Raw genomic sequence first — 17,228 nt, 5'->3', positions numbered from 1 at the left:
AAGGCTCAATAAGCATGCCAAATTGAGATGGTGCATGAACTAGACAGTCTCTCAGAGATTTCCTGTTCTTAACCATTACTGATCAGTGTCTACAGCACAGAGAAGAGGCTATCTCCTAGAGAGTGTGGCAGGGAAACAACCCTTGTTCTTTGCTATCTGCACAGTTTTCCCTAAGTGTCAGTCTGAGCTCGTAAAACAAGGATACCATACTGAGCACCACACTCTTTTTTGTCCATCCCTCCCAAGGCAGTGCTTACTCAGGTGTGGAATGCTCCCCACACACATCTTTGTGTTGCATGTGTCCTTATGAAACTAAGCTGAGGCAATTAGGAGACTTTAACCTTTTAAGTATTGCTTATTGACACACCATGGAAATCCTCAATAAAAAAACATCTTGCTGCTGGATAAGGCAGCACAGTGTCTGCTGCCTCTAGAAGAGGAGCACATCACAAGTAGGTGGGAGATTTCTCTAGCACAGCAGCCACAAGAAATCTCAGAGCATTATGGACAGTGGGGACCAACAGAACAATCAGTATCAAATTAGGGAGGGGACAGCTGGGAGGACTTGAAATCTTTTGCACTCTTGTCATAGATACCGTGATATTGCCTGTCTCTCTAAATGAAATAACAATAGGGAAGCCTCAGGGCAGTTTGTCTGCTTCCCCTCTCTTGGGGAGTATGCCTTATTTTGCTCAGCATATTAGAGGTGGCAGATCCATTGTAATGCAATGTCAAAGGCCTTTGGGATCTAAAAAACATTGTGTGTGTGGTATTGGAAGGGCAAAGAAAAACATTGACCCTACCAGATGTGATTTTTTCAGGTAGTATGTATGCACTTTGGTTGACCAAGCCTAAAGAAAATTAAATCATTCCAGATGATTGTCCCAACTTAGAGCAAATATAATTATTTTAATTGACTGCATAGCTCCATAGCTTTTAATCAAAACTCCTTGAGGAATATGGCAACCTTTCCATTACAGATTATATGATGGTCCAATAAACTTGTTTTCTTAAAGTCTGATTCACTTCTGCTTTAACATTTGAAAAAAAAATGTTTGTTAGATCCAAACAGCTATTTGAGAAATACCTGTGTGAGGAAGTAGTTTGCTATGCTGATTGTTTTGTACTCGCAACAAATCAAGCAAACAACAAATCCATGTGCAAACTAGCATTTTTTCTATTTGTTATTCAGTTATTTTTTACTCACCTGTATCTTGCAGAAAGCTGTTTTCATCTGTTCAACAAGAAGAAACATTCTGCTTAGTCTGAGGTGGCCATTCATGAGCAGTATCATTCTTCCTCCAACATAAGGCAACAAGGCAGAAGTAGAAACAATTGTTAACAATGCATGGCCAATAGAAAACAGCTGACAAACCACCCACATGCTAAAAGTGCCTTGTCCAAGCAATTCAATGCATAATTAACAAATGTGTCTGCAGAAATCTGCCCATTAACAATGTCCAAGTGGAAAATAGGGCTGGATCATGCATTTTCAGACTGTCTGTAGGATGTAGTAGGAGAGTAAGGCTGCATCCTCGTGCTCCTAGAGAACAGAATCATTCTTTGTCTATATAAGGGTTCTCAGAGCAGTTCAGTTTAAGTTAACTGAAGGTATGGAATTGGGGGGTATAACGGAGGTGCAACAAACCCAGTCTGGACATTTTCACTGAAAACAAAGTTGCTTAAATATGTTGCCTGCTCCAAGGATCCATTGGGTTGATCTTGGCCAGTGGCTAGGCACCCATCTAGCTGCTCTCTCAATCCCTCTCCTCAGAAGAGGAACTCAAAAATCTCATGACTCAAAATGAATTAGATAATTTACCAATTACTGTCACAGAGAAAACAAACTCAGCTTGGGGACTTGAATCCCTTGCACTAGACCGACACAACCCTGCTAGCTGAAACACCAATCAACCTGAGCTGTGACCTTTTAGAGTGGACAGGTGTTGGAGTAAGTACATGCCTACATAGAAAAATCTTTTTGCTTGAGCAGAATAACAATTTCATGTTAATTGAGGTAAACTTTGAAGGGACTTATGCAGGAACACTGATTTGTATGTAAACCTCATTTGTTTCCCATCAGTTTTGAACAGCTACTATTTCTCAGTATAGAGTATAAATTTTAAGAGCAGTCACTGTTCCAACGCAGGTAGTTAGAAGTAGCTTTTTCTGCAATATCTCTTGAGTCTGGTTTCTCTTTTTTTGGGCAAGGCTCTTAGGAACTGTTCTAGCTAGTGTGCAAGAAAATTTTTGAGGGCAGAAAATTCTGAGTTTCACTGGTACCTTTGTATAACTTCACAGTCTAGGATAATTAGAATAAACAAAGGGAGTTATTTTCAGAGTTCTTTACAAGACCATCTATATTTTAGGAAATAAAAAATTAATACAATTATAATTGTAATAATCCTCTGTAATAATATCTGGTAACCTTTCAGTGTTTTGGAATTTTGCATAAATTAGTATCTAAAAATATCTACATGAGGTCAGATGGATCTGTGTCCTAAACCAGTATCCCAACTAAAACAGCCAAAATGCCAAGTGAGCTTAGCCTAGCGTGACATATTCAGCTTTCAGGATATTTAGCACTCCAAGCAGCCATGCAAACATTTTCTGTCCTGAATAGACATTGAGTAACCACTATGAGACTACTGGAAGAAAATTCCCCTCAGGTTTTCTGGTTCACTCCCCAGTGACTGGGGTCACACCAGGCTATGCCCCATCCCTCCTCCCACCTCCTGGTTTTCAATGAAATAACATGAGTAAGTAGCAGAAGGGAACAGTGATAGCATCCAAGGTTAGTGATCTGGCAACCAAGAGTTATAGGGCCAGACATACCCCACAACTTAGTTGTGACCTACACAACTAGAGATCTAGTCTGCCAAAGTCAGTCAGAACACTTCCATCAAAGTCCTCTAAAAGTGTTTCCTAACCATGGCCTTTTATCTGATCAGAAGCATCAGCCATCCCATGGTGGAAGTCACAAGCCTTTCACTTGTAGCATAAGAGTCTCAGATCTGCATCAGATGAACAGAAGATGGACACAGAGTTCAAGCAACCTTGCTTAGTCACTAAAATAATAGTATTTTATCACCACAATATACATAAAGTGACAACTCCATACATCCTATATCTATCTGTGTGTCTGGGAAAATCTCTATGCCTCCCATCATGAGACACATGAAACAGTTAAGATGAAGGCCACTAATTACACCAGAATGATATTACCACTTTCTTCTTTTTTGAGGGAAGAAAATTCAGTATCATCTCTTATTTCCATAAAATGAGAGTTTTGTATATGAGTCCCTTTATTCTTCAGTAGCAGTTGGATGCTTGGATGCCAGACCTGAGGATCCTCAGAAAATCCTAGCCTAAAGCCTGCCTGCCTGAGTAGGCTGCACTATTTGAACTTAAAATGGTCCATAAGCCCCTCTCTAGATATGTTTATAGAAATGTAAAATCACATATTTGCACTAATGCTCTCTAACATCTGCCTGTTGCAAGAGATGACTAAGAACTCAGAATAAAAGCAAAATTAATGACAAGAATTGCAACAGCTGTATTTAAACCAGACCAAAGGACAACCTGCCTTGGTAACACCCTACAGCACTCTGTAAAGCTTCTTAACCTGAAAGTTTATAGCATGCAGCTTTGGGTAAAACATGGACTAGTACTGGTCAATGTTTCTTTCACCACTACAGTGGCTTGCTTTTTGAAGCCCACACATGTTTGGAGCTTCCCACCACATCCTGTGGCAATGAATTTCCACCCTGTAATTATGATCCTCGTGGAAAGCATCCTCTCTTGGATTTCATGTTTAAAACTTACCAACTACTAATTTTATTGTGACTACTTCCTTTGCTATGAAATAAAGTGAAAACCATTCTTTATTCACTTTCTCAGTTTGCTTCATTATTGTCCTGGGGCTCTGTCACAGTCCTTTTCCTCATTTGTCCCTATTCCATATGAAAATCCTAAAGCCTTTCTTTTTTCTTTCCTGGTAGAGAAACCATTAAATACCTTTGATCATCCTGTCACCATTTTCTTTATCCTCCTATTGCTATCCTGTCATTTTTGAGATGAGATGACTGGAACTGTATTCAATATTCAAAATGCTAGGTGAGCAATGGATTTCTTTGGCAGCATTATCGTAGTTCTTCTTCTTCTGTTTTCTGTTCTATTCCTAGTATTTCCTAATATACTGCTTTATTTTTTTTTTTTGACAGTTGATGAGGATTTAGGTGACATTTTCATAAGGCTGTCTCCAAGCTCTCTTTCCCAACTAGTAGTTAATTTCACTGTGTGTTTATAGATTTCCCAGGGTACAGGTAGGACAGCTTAGTCATTTAGCCTTGAAAACACAACTAAATTACAAGAGGGGTTGGGCTGTAAATGGGAGATTGTTGATAGAATTTTGTACTTGCTCAGTTCTGCTGGCAACTTTTATTCTTCTAGGTTTTGTTATACCAGAGGTTTCTCTCATGTATGTGAGGCAGTGTAAATGTTTGCCACGGATCTCACAATTTCAGTGGGCTGTTGATTATTTTAACAGAACATTAATTCTAACAGAAAACTCATTCAGGAAAGCATTCATTCCATGACTTCTAGAGAGGGTTTTGCTGATTTTGCCGCTGTAAGGCATATCCTGAGCAAAAGCAAGGGAATCCAAACAAATGCATAATCCTCTGCAGTACTGACTCGATGGAGATTTTATCCCATAGCCTCCAATATCAGGTAGAGATGCATAGCATTTCAATCTTTTTCATAGCTGAAATGTGCTATCAGTATCATAATGATTGCTAAAATGGAGTTCTGGAGCCTAATGAAATCTGAAATTGAATAAATCACTTTAGGACTGTAAAAACCTAGCTGTGAAAGAACTTTAAATAGTTGTTTCTAAAAGAGTGCTGACAGAACAAATATATTGCTGCAAGTTGATCAGTCTCATCTCTGACTTTAAAAAAATTGCTATGTTATATTTCAATGATTGCTGTCAAAAATTCTTTAATGGGCCAAAGACACCTCAGTATCATATCACAAGTAGACATCTTTTTAAAATGAGGTTTTCATCTGTTTCCTTTCATGGAGTAGTAGTCATTTGACTTTGTCCTCATGACTATAAGCTTTTATTTTCAAATTTGTGGCTGCACTACAGTACAGAAGGTAGAGATCTATGAAGTTTTCCTGTTAATGCAATTTTCTCTGGGCAACATTTCTGCTCCTTAATAATTCTGTTGTTTATTCCTATGTGTTATAGGCAGAGTTTTATTAGTATGGATTTTATATCTCCATTCCAGTCTAAGTCCTGGGGATCTTAGAAAGATTGACAGTGGAAACATTATTTCATAGCTGTGGTGGGCTGACTTTGGCCAGCAGCCAGGCACCCATCCATCTAGTCTCTCACTTCCTCTTGAAAAATACAATAGAAAATCCTACAGATTGGAATAAAGACAAAAAGATAATTCTTGATTACCATAATAAGGGGAAAAAAAACTGATTGCCATAATATGTGGCATTCGCATTCTCTGAAAAAATTATTTTGCCTAAGATTTTTCTCCTGGGAAGCTGAGAAGCCTCAGAGAAAAGGACAACAATTCTTATCTCATTTGCTTCTCCTGTGTTTTGCTCATGTGGAATGTGTTTGGAGCTTGTTTACCCAAAGGTGATTGCATGATTGGATTCTGGTGTGAGTTGTTTTGACTCATTGGCCAATTGGGGCCAAGCTGTGTCAGGATTCAGGAAAGAGTCACAAGCTTTCATTATGAGCTTTTTAGCACTCAGTAAGTATCCTTTCTGTATTCTTTAGTATAGAATAGTATTATTTAATATAATAAAATATAACAAAGTAATAAATTAGCCTTCTGAGAACATGTAGTCAGATGCATCATTCCTGCCTTTGTCAGGGCATTCCCTGCAAATATAATAGTAATAGGCAAAAAAAATCCCCAGAGATGACTTTGGGAAAACTAATTTAATTTTTTGCCAATTAAAAATAGCATAGGAAAGTGGGAAATAAAGACAACACTAAATCCACTTTCCCTCTAACATTCTTTTTCATAGGTTCAACTCCACTCCCTAATTCCCAACTCCCATAACTCCTTCCACCACAGCCTGCATAGATGGAAGCACTCATCCCAGTTTTTCAGTTTCATTTTGATTTTGAGAGCTAGGAGGGCTTCTTGGTACAGTCAACTCCCCTTTCTGTTAAGGACAATTGGAAATTACAAAGCTATACTTTAATGTAGAGTTGTGTTTGAGTACAAAGGGATAGTCCCAGCTACTAGACCACAAATTAGGAGGCCAAATACATTAACTAGTCCAAAAGATAGCAAATGAACTTGTAGTCATCCTTTTGAAAGACATTTAGGGACATGATTTTCTGGGCTTGTTTTGGAAAGTCATTTGCTCCAGCATATTGGTTTTTTAACCAGTAAAGGAGTCAGACTTCTTTCATTTTCACTGCTCTCTCTCAACTATAAGAGCTTGCAAATGTAGGTATGCAAGATAATAAGTTATATAATTGTTTTTTCTCATTGTTTTGACTCCCTAGGCACTCCAGGAAGTTTGATCTGAGCAGTTCAACTTCTGGAAGCCCATGAAATCTCTACAAATCCAGCAGGGAAATAAAAACATATTTTATGAATTAATAACCTCATAAAATGGGAAAGCAATCTGTGTTGGACAAGTTTTGGTTTAGTATTTGATGGGTGACAAAATAACTAAATCCTTGATCATTTTCCTTTCCAGAGCATACTCAACACTTTTAGATATCTTGGGACTGCAAAAGCTGACGATCGACAGCAGGTTTTTAAATATCACTGCTCTTCTGACAAGTAAGTTCTCCATTCCAGATTTTTTTTCCTCTCTAATATTCCTGACTTGTATTTTATTCTTGTATTTATTATATGGACTATTGCATTAATTTTCTGAGCCAAGTAAGCATGAGTGCAAATTGAATAGTATGGAACTGCTCTTAAATTTCCCAGCTAAAATGAAACCTATCAATATTACAGATAGAGATGAGATAAAGCACTGACTCACTTATTTATCCCAACTTGAAGGGCCAATGCACCTCTGGTGACATCTCTGGATGTTTTGGGAAACCCTTTTCTCTAAAATATTTTTAGAATGGAAAGATTAAATCATTAAATATTTGTATGTTTTTGCTGGACTTAGGGAAAGGAAGCTAGAAGAATTTGGAAACTTCTGGAAATAATAGTGTCTGAGGATACACTCTTCATTTAGAGGAAAGAGTGTTAGAAGAACTGGAAAGGATTGAGAAAAGTGGAGAGGAAAAAGGTTTACATTGGAATGAGGAGGAAGAGGGTCCTAACTAAGAGGAATAGAAAAGAAAGTTCCTTTCTGTTCAGCTCTTGTTGAGGGAGAGCTTCAGAATGTATTAAAATTTTAGTTTTCCTGTGCATAACGTTTAACTTTCATGAGAATGAATTTTAAAACACAAAGTTATTCTAAACAATGAAGTTCACTTATCCTAACTTCTTAAGTGAGAGATCTTATATATCCAGAGGCTGCTGCTCCAAAAATATCAATGGCAATTCTTACAGCACTACCAAATTTCATCTTTCTTTCTATTTTCATAAAATTACTGTAAATACTATGTTATTTGCTACATCTAGAAATATATTTCACTTATTTCAGTTCTGTGTATCCAGTAGATTTTATGAAATGCAGTTCTTGGTTACAGGTTGGTTGAGTTTTGACAATCATGTTTTATTACTCTGTGGATGATTGGTATTGAAATTTTAGGACTTTATTTCTTTATTGCCACTGCATATTTCTGAGATAAAGAAGTGAATACATTGAATTTAGTTCATACAGCATCAAATATTTCATGACCTTGTATATCATAATTAAGCATGTTTAGCTACCAGCAGTCTCCAAAACAAAAGTCTTCTGATGTAGTACTTCTTATAAATGAAGAAAAAAGTGATATAAAGAATATGCACAATTTAATAACTGCCCATGGGAATAAAAGTCTTTGGATTTATGTTTATAAAACAGCTTCCTTCTTTCTTATTGCATGTTTGGTTTCTTTTCAGGCATTTTAGCTATAAGCACACAGCCCAGCTTTTGAGTTTTATTTGGGGTCTTAAAGGATCCCAGTACTGAATATATCATGTGTTACTAAGTAATCCACCTGTCTGCACCTCTGTGTGGTTCACTTTCCTATTTGGGACAGAACACACCAGAGATGTGGATAACAATACAAGCTTCCATACCTACTTTAGTGACCACTCAGCTGCATTTTGCTAAGAGGACAGACAGGCTAGAGCCAGCAGCTTCCATTCTTCTTGGATGTGTCAGTGAGATGCAGTTTTGAAGCTCTGTCCTGTTTACCCTGAAAAGCAGACCGTAAGGAAAATGAGGCTGTTTGGCACAATGAATCCAAGCTTAATAATTGAATTACTGAATCTCTGTGGCATTAAGCATGTCAGGACTGTGCACGAAACCGATTTATCGGTTCATCAACCCAGGAAATAAATAATAAACTGTGAGTCAGTCTGAATGGAGAAAATGGAGGGTTTAATTTTGAGAGGAAGCAGGGGGGCAAGTTCTAAGGAAGAGGCTCCATTTCTGCTTAGACAAATTACCTTGTTTTCATTAACAGCATTGTGTTTTGAGGCAAATGCTACAAAAGCAAAGGACAAGGACAGGCATATACCTATGGGTGAAGCAGTGGTGGTGGTATCTCCTTTTATTTTGTAGTACGACAGGGTAAATCCCCTCTTCTACTAAATAATATTGGAACACAAATCCCTCACCTCTGATCACAGTTCCTATCAGCTTCCTTGGTTCTACAGTATGACCAGCAAAGTATTTACTAGAGTTTACTTCAAACTATTCAGTGTTCTCATAAAACATTATCCCTACACAATACCAATGGAGCACTTGATAAATGACAATAACATAGAAAATACTTGGCAAGAGGAGTCATAATTGAGGGAGAGTTTTTGCTGAAGATTTCAGCAAGGTTCACAATTAGATGTCTTCGGTATTTTGTGGACAACCTGGAAGCTGACAGAATTTCCTTGTCAATGAAATTTGCAAATGATACCAACAGTCCGGACCACTTGCTCCATCAAGCACCTGGGTTGCTTGGTAACCTCAGCCCATCCATGCATAGCAACATACTGAATTTAGGGCTGAAGAGTTTCTCTCTTCATCGAGAGAAAGAGGAATTGTGTTCTAAGGGGTCCTAATCTTTGAGGGAAATATATCGGGAATCACAGCAGATAAGCAAGTTCACTGTAAAAATTGATAACATAGTACAGGGGTTGTTGGTTCGGTTGTAAGTCTGACTTTGGTGAGACTGATACCAGAAGGCTGTGCTCTGCTGCTTCTGCTTTAAGAAAGGGGGCTGTAAAAAACATAGAGGGTCAGAAGAAATGATCACTCCGTCTTTCTTCTGTGCATTTACTTTGTAATTAGTTTTCTGGAAAAGGGTTCGTTCCCCTCAGTTGGTGTTATTAAAGTATTCTGGCTTTCTGCCAAAGTGTAGCAGTAAATGAAATGGTGGTTGACCTCACTAGTTTGATAATCTAGACTGGGAAGAACAGTATTACCACCAAAAAAAAAAAAAAAGTGTGTAACCTCCTTTTACATCATCTTCTCCCTGGTTACTGTATTGTTGACTGGCAGCATAATTCCTGTAGTCAAAATACTGATGGGAGAAAAACCTTTGATCACTATAATCACTCCTGTTCTACTGCTGTGAGTATACCATAGGACAGATCAGTTCGACAGATACTTGTTTACATTAGATACTTATATTAGTAAAACTGGAACCTATATTGTTGCGTTTAGGGAATTACATAGAAGTTCCTGATATATTTATTCAGATTCTTGACATTTGATTTTTGTTTTCTTAGAAACCAATGAATGACATTTCATATTTTTATGTTTATTTATTTATTACATATATTAAGGTGATTTATTAGTCAAATTAGCCATTCTTTGTACTGAGTAAACAGATCAGTGTGGGTTTTTTTGTGCCCTGAAAGTTTTTAGAATTAGCAGATTTCAGTCTCTGCCATGGAGCTTTTCCCTTCAGTAGAAAGTAAGATTTTATGCCTTTATCAGCTCTCAAGAGATAACTGTGCATGAACTAAATATTGCATAAAGCTAACCTGAATAAAGTGAAGAAAATACCTCCTTTGAACATGCAGACAAAGCTACAGATATCAAACTTGGACCAAGCACTTCTGTCAGAGGCTGTTTTCTCTAGTCTCTTAAACTCTCCCAGTTCAGTGGTTTGATGGTCAGCAAATATTTACCAACAGACACATAATACTTGAGTATTGCATGTTATTTAATGTAAATCCAAGTTTGGAACCACATTGGTAAAAATTCATTTTTAATTTTAAATTATCTAGTTTGAAATGAAAGGATAATTTAAAATAAAAATATATATTTAAATTGAAAAATTGCACCTATTAAAAAAAAAAATGCAAACAGCAGTTTCAGCAAAATCCATTCTTGTATTAAAAAATTATGCATGACTTCCTTTGCAGGCTGCCTGCAGTACAATAGAAAATGAAGCAAGCAGCTCTACTTTGTAAGGCTATTTGGAAACCCTTGAGGTATTAAAGAACCGAAATAGTGGCTTGCCTAAGGCAACAACTGTGTTAAACTTAAATGTTGATTTGTTTATTTAATAAGCATAACAAAAAGGCAAAATACTAAATGAAATATCTTAGTGAAAATAAACAGAATTATTGCCATAAAGAAAACCAATATTATTTCTTATTTAGGGAATTTCAGAACTAGATGAAATGGACACTGAGATGTAAAGGGAACATATATTTTTTGTTTCAGCTTTTAAGGATAGCATCCAGGCAAATATATTTGAGTTCTCTTTGGTAGTTATACAATATGAAGAAAAAAGAAGCTAAATGTGTATTTGATCTTTGATTTCTTCCTAGAAATGCACCTTGAGTCTTAGGCACTACTGCAGCTCCCTAATGTAAAATTCTGTTCCAATGAGTGTAATGGATTTACTTTCAGATACTTTTTCTCAGATTGCTAGCAGAATTTCTGCAGTAGAAGCCAAATGGTACCGAATTCTTTGCTGCAGAAAAAGGCACAGGAAGATTCAGATGGGTGTAGAAAGACTATAAATAAAAAACATTAGCCTCTGACCCAACAATTGTCTAGAAACAAGCACAATTATGTAGACAAATGGTGCTGATCACAATTCTCTTTCCCCACAGTGTGGCAATTGCCCAGCACAGAGCAACACTGAATAAATAGATGTGCTTTTGACACCAGCAGGATGGAATATGCCTGCCCACAGTGAGATAGAGCAGGCATTGACTGGGCTGACAGCTATAACAAATAAAGATCTTGGCTCAACAGGAGATGTTGAGCACCTATGACACTTGTCTTTGCTAATTCAGACTTTTGCAGTTGAATGCAAGAGTGAATATGAAGGGTCACAGTCACCTGGTTGGGGGCAGTGTGGGCAGCCTGAATGAGAAAATCAGTTTTAGGGAGCCTCTAATCAGTCAAGAAATGCCTGTGGCACCAGAAACAAAAAAAAAGCAAAAGTTCAGATTTCAAATTGTATTCAGGGATTACTTGTGCCCTCAAGATTTTGTTCTGGAGCAGGTTTTTCCTGCCTTTGCCACCTGACACTGAACCCACAGGCAGCACCTTCCCTCCCTGCAGCAGTGGAAGCTTTTCACAGCCCTCCCTTCCTCCCCAGAAACATGTCTGTGTCCCCAGGCCTGATGCTGATCCCTCAAGGGGACCCTTTGAGGCGACCCTTGTGTAATCCCCACTTTGAGGGGGCACTCTGCAGGGTGCACGTGGCAACAGGAGGAGTTCAGTGGGCAGGCCCTGCTGGGGTATTGGTGCCACAGTCTCTGCTCTCATCCTCATGGATTCTCATTCCTCAAAAATCCCTGGAACACAGGTCTGTCTAACTTCTGGCACCTGATGGATGGTCCTAAGTCATGCCACCATCTCACACTCTTCCAGCCAACACAGAGGAGGGGGGCAAGACCTTGAGGGATTCTGGTCCCTTCAAGGGCTGAGTGAGCCTTCCAACATGTCTAGTTTCTTCATGTGGTTGGCCAAAAGAAACTGCTCTCCAGAACTGGGAGCTTTGGATAAGTGCCTAAACATAGGCAGGATCACTGTGAACTTCAGTCCTCCTTGCTGTAAGTGAAGGGTGGCCTCAGCTGCTTACACGGCACTGGAGGAGGATGCTGCTCTGCTCCTGCTGCTGCTGCTCTGTTCCTCTGTTCCTCTGTTCCTGCTCTCCAGCAGGCAGAGACAACTGAGCCTCCAGGTCTGGGCTCTCCCAGCCTTGCTCCCGTGGGCACAAATCATGGATGCCCCAGCAGCAGCCCTTCCAGTGAGCACAGGATTCTGGGCTGAAGGACTCTGCAGGGCCAGCATGCCTGTGCCAGCCCGTCGGCTGAAGAATGGCATTGCAGCACTCGTGACATTAAAAATAGGAGAAATCGATGTCGCTGCAGCTGGGATCCCTGGGGCTATGGAGTGTGTCTGTGACACCCTGCCCACAGCAGCTCCTCCTGGGGCTCTGCCAAAGGGCTGCAAGTTCCTGACAGACCAAAGAATCTGGGGCAGAGAGGGAGTGTTTGGTGTCCTTTTAAGCAGGAGGGCCATTTTTGATAGGACAGGGCAGGTTCAGTCCAGCTTAAGAGCAGTTTGGCTAAACTGTCCTGTGTTTTGCAGTCCTGTGTAGCTCAACATGCACAGTATTTTTATATTGTAGTAGCAATAACCAGTTAAAAGACAACATTTATTAGGCTGATACAGACACATTATTTGCCTGTCTTGTCAGGGTAGAAATGAGCAAAAAGCCAGAAGAACAGTTCATTAGGAAGGAACTAAGCCATATAATTATCCTAAGAAAATTGTCTTTGTAATTTTTTTTCTTTCTCTTTTTTTTTTCCTAATGTTCTTACTATTCACGAAGATTTATATATTGAATAGAAAGGGAAAAGAAAATATGTGAGTGTAATAGTATGAATTGTTTTATGCTGCCGTATGGAGTTCAACTGGTTTTAAAAAAAATGAGAAGATTTCCATTTCAATGCTATTTGTTTTATAATAGAAACTTTCCTTTTCTTCATCCTCCTACTTCCAGAAGGGTCTTATTCAGTGTATTCAATCCTAGCTAAAAGGTCACTGTTGTCCTACAAGAGAGACTCCCTCCCTTTCCTGTCACTCCTGCATGCTGTGAATAGGGTTCTGTTTCTCTGAGGCTGACATCTATCAATGGGAAGGTGCACTGGGAGCAGCTGAGTATTGCCCTCCCCTCCTGGGGGTCAAGTGTGCCACCCCTGGGTGCTGCAGAAATTGTGGGAGGAGAGGTATGGGCAGCCCCACCAGCCCTGCTGGCTCTGACCCTGCAGCACTCAGCATCCTGATAACCCTTCCACTGCACTGTGCCATTAATGTAAATTAATTCAGTCTCTTTGATAAATAGTTCCCTAGATACATAATCTTTACTTTATATTAAATTTCTTAGCATAGGCATTTAACATTTGTATTTGTATACACATTTTTCTTCATGTAATCCTGACTTTGACAAGGCATTGATGAAGTAACAGATCTTGCAACTAAGCAGTGAAGTAGTAGCCCTTTGAAGCAGCCAAAGGGCTGCTCATTCCCACTGAATTCTGACATTTCTAATCACAGTAATTACATTTCATTTTAGTTTTGTCTTGTGGTATTCAGTAGAAGTTCTTATTGAGTGAAACTCAAGTCTGCGTGAATAATGCTCTGGGCTGTTTTCTGTGATATTGGGAGAGGGCATGCAGGAAGGCTGTTGCCATTCCAGCTTGTGCTGTGAAGAAATAAGAGACTAATTAACCAGTATGAAATGGAGACAGGAATCTGCTTGGTGATTTCATTGGTTTGTGAGCAGAGGCTGCACTGGATGGTTTGAGCCAGAGTAGAACAAAGAGGAGCAAGCCCAACACTAGAGGAGGATTTGAGCTCTAGGAGGAGCGCACAGTCTCAGACCCCCTGGCAGTCACATTTATGAAGCAATGGCCTGTACTGCAAGAAATGGCTGTGAGGGCATAAAGGGACTTTTTTCTGCTTGTATTTTCATACTTCCTAAATTAAACTGTGCCTGTGTGCCTTTACAAGCATCTCTCTCTCTCTCTCTTCACTTGCTTATAAAAACTCAGACCAGCTCCAAGATCTTGCTATTAATGGGAAACAGTAAGCATATTTGAAGAAAAGAAACAAGAAAGACTTATTACCTGCATATAAGAGCTCAGAGGGAATAGGATATAAACAGCACACGAGAAATCTTTAGAGAGTCTACCTGCTAGTGCTTGGCATGCTTTTACTCAGTGTCTGCAAAAGGAGATTTGGGGCAAAGCTGAAAACACTCAAGAGGCAGAGCAGAGATTGCGCATGTAACATCAGGGAGCTCCTGTCAAAATTAGAAGAGTTTCTGAGGAAAAAGGAATAAGAATAGATAAATACTATTTTGCAAAACAGCTACATCAGTTTAATTGTAGCCTTTCAAAACACCTAACTTCAAAAAGACTAGGAGCCTCAGAGGTTTCATACTGATGATTTGAAAGTATGATAAGGTTGCCAACAATCTGTTAATTTTGGCTGTAGTCTTTTTTATCCTTAATTACTGGTAATATTTCCCATGTATTGCCACAGAAAAGGACAGACTAGAGACTCCTAAAACGGGACTCTTTTAAGGCAGTGAGAGTGTACCTATCAAAATGACCAGAAAGGGACAAGATGAGTCCCCAGCAAATTAAGAATGCATATTCACTATGCTTGTAATAATGATAGTATGTTTTACAACATTACATTTAAGCAATTGTTATTTCAGTCTTATGGAGCAAAGAGCGCAATCACTGAGATTTAAATAGTGGACTTAATTGACACTGCTTGAAGAATATTCACAGCCCTTCAATAGTTGGTATTATCTCTCCCCTTATCCCACGTGATTGTTTTAATTCAAACTAGCTCCCTGCTTTTTGCATAGAATTATTGATGAAAATACTTCTTTCTTCTGCAAATGATTAGCTAAATCATCCTTTTATTTACAAGCAACACTGTGTCCCTGTGCCCTAAATCTTGCTAGTTGGAAGAGTGCGGGGGAAGCAATTTAATTAAGTTAACTTTATTGACACACTGGAGCTGTTGTTTAATAGCATGGCTCCTTGGAGTGTAGTGCAGGTAAATTGAATGAATGCCACAGAATATCACTTCCCTGCATTGCATATTTCAAACCTCTGCCAGGCAGTTTGGGATGAGCAGCCAATCAGGAAAAAGGTTTTCCCAGCCTTGCTGGTGCGGCTGGCATTTCCCGTTGTGCTCCGAACGAGGTTCCGAGTGTTCCCCATGCGTTCCCCTGAGCGTATTGAGAGGGATAACTCTGGGACTGTGTGTTGTGCTGAGCTGCTGCATTTGGAAGGCAACTTCGTGGATTGGCTCTTCAGCCATGTATCCAAAATGCCTTTTTATGAAGGAGGAAAACTAGCGTGTGAGTCTGAATGAAATGAAAGTGCTGTGAGTAAACTATTTAATATTAAAACCTCGATACACTCATTCTGCATGACAAATCAGACTCTACAAGGATAAGAGATATTTTCTGGAGCTGTGCTTTTCATTAAATACTTGGGAATAAAAAGAAAAATGGCAAAACTTCTTTGTTCAGAAGTTTTTTGATAAAACAAAAGCTGCAAAGGCTTCCACTGTGTATACAATTGTGCCTGGTACTATTTCAGTTACTGTTTCTGTTGTTAAAATCTTTGTCCTAATGTCTTATTGGTATATAAAATGAGTACAACTGCTCTTCTGCAGCTGAATGGAACACACACCCTTTTCTGCTCTGTTCTTCAACACTGCCCACTGAATGATAAAAGACAGTATCTCAGTCTGTTGCGCCTGTACTTTCAATCACTTCTTTTAAAAGTCAAGCCAGATACGTAGTTCTGCAATGTAACAGCAACTTCCTACAACTTTTAACCCTTAAAAAATTTAATTTTCCTTGATTAAGGCTGAGACCCAAAGACCCAGCTTTACAGTTTTGCATGAAGAATTAAATACAGCCACACAGCTAGTTTATGTTTCACTAAGGAAAATAGTAAGAGGTAGAACTTAAATTACAATTCATGCTTTTCTCATACTCATTCAATTCAGTGTTTGAAAATGTTTTTGTGTAATTTTTTTTTGTCTAGAAACAGTTTTTTCTTTACATCAAATGCTGGTTTAAATTTTGTATGATGGTGAGATGACAGAGCTGGGTTGTAGGGAGGGGCACTGTTCTTTCTGGGGTGGACCAGAGCAGTTTAGAGACATGAGCAAGTTTCAAGCATGTAAGTCCTTCTTTAGATCAGACTTGTGCATCTTCTAACAATCACATTTAAAGAGTTGCACTGATTTTTGCCCCTATGGCAGGCTGATTATGAGACTGGCTGTCCTTTAGAATGTCATTTCTCATGGCACACTGACACTTTTGGGGGTGGATGGCCCTTGGGGCAATCATTGTCAGTTCCTCTCCTGACCTTTATCCCTAATATGCGACAGACATCCTCAGAAGTGCTGCCAGGTGCTTTTAATATAGAAACCCAAGCTGTGGTGCAGCCTAGTGAAACTCTAGGCACTCAGAATCTGGCCCTCTGCTCTGAGCTCTGGCCCATGATGTGAAGTCCAGAAGGTTAAACTGCTTTTAATTCAATGTTAGATTAACATGGCTTTTGACTGGCACTGTGTGTTTGTGTGTTTGCAGAAAATGATGCTGTCTTGCATGAGTAACCCTGAGCAATTTACTAGCTGATATTCTTCAGTGCTCTCTTACTTTACTTTCATTAATTGTGTGCTTTGGCAGCCATTGCTTGAAGTCCATATTCCATATTTGTGCAGAAAACTGCAGTTTCTATGCTGATGATTGTGTCCGAAGTAAAAATATTCTGAAAGCCTTATTGTATGTCTAATAGAATGAGAAGAAAACATATTTCCATTATGCCACCCTACAGTTCCTTCCAAGTGCAACAGAAAAATCACAGTGACTGTCATAAGTAACTGTTTTCCTGCATAAGAATGCATATTATATTTTTAGGTGAAGTTCTTTAAAGGTGTTAAAATACAAATGCATGATAAATGTCTTCATTTCAGTTTTACTTGATTACAGTTTATAGGACTATTAAATCAAGTTTTCTAATACTATTTATTTAGTATGTTTAATTTTTAATTTA

General features: G+C 38.8%; 1 protein-coding gene across 12 annotated transcripts in view; it reads left to right on the top strand.

Annotated features, from left to right (window-relative positions):
* Positions 1-17,228, top strand: part of LOC128942722 (poly(rC)-binding protein 3-like) — a 495,488-nt gene that overhangs the window by 319,476 nt on the left and 158,784 nt on the right. For 11 of the 12 annotated variants that reach the window (XM_054285365.1, XM_054285364.1, XM_054285361.1 and 8 more), the window contains one exon: positions 6,745-6,830. The exons of the other annotated variant lie outside the window; for it this stretch is intronic. The gene's annotated coding sequence lies outside the window, so the exon portion shown is untranslated. The remainder of the gene's footprint in view (positions 1-6,744; positions 6,831-17,228) is intronic. 12 annotated transcript variants of the gene reach the window in all.

The sequence above is a fragment of the Melozone crissalis genome, unplaced genomic scaffold, assembly GCF_028551555.1.
Source record: "Melozone crissalis strain CALT ecotype California unplaced genomic scaffold, PUWL_Pcris_2 ptg000042l_1, whole genome shotgun sequence".
In the NCBI taxonomy this organism is placed as follows: Eukaryota; Metazoa; Chordata; class Aves; order Passeriformes; family Passerellidae; genus Melozone; species Melozone crissalis.
This window is presented reverse-complemented; position numbering and strand designations above follow the sequence as displayed.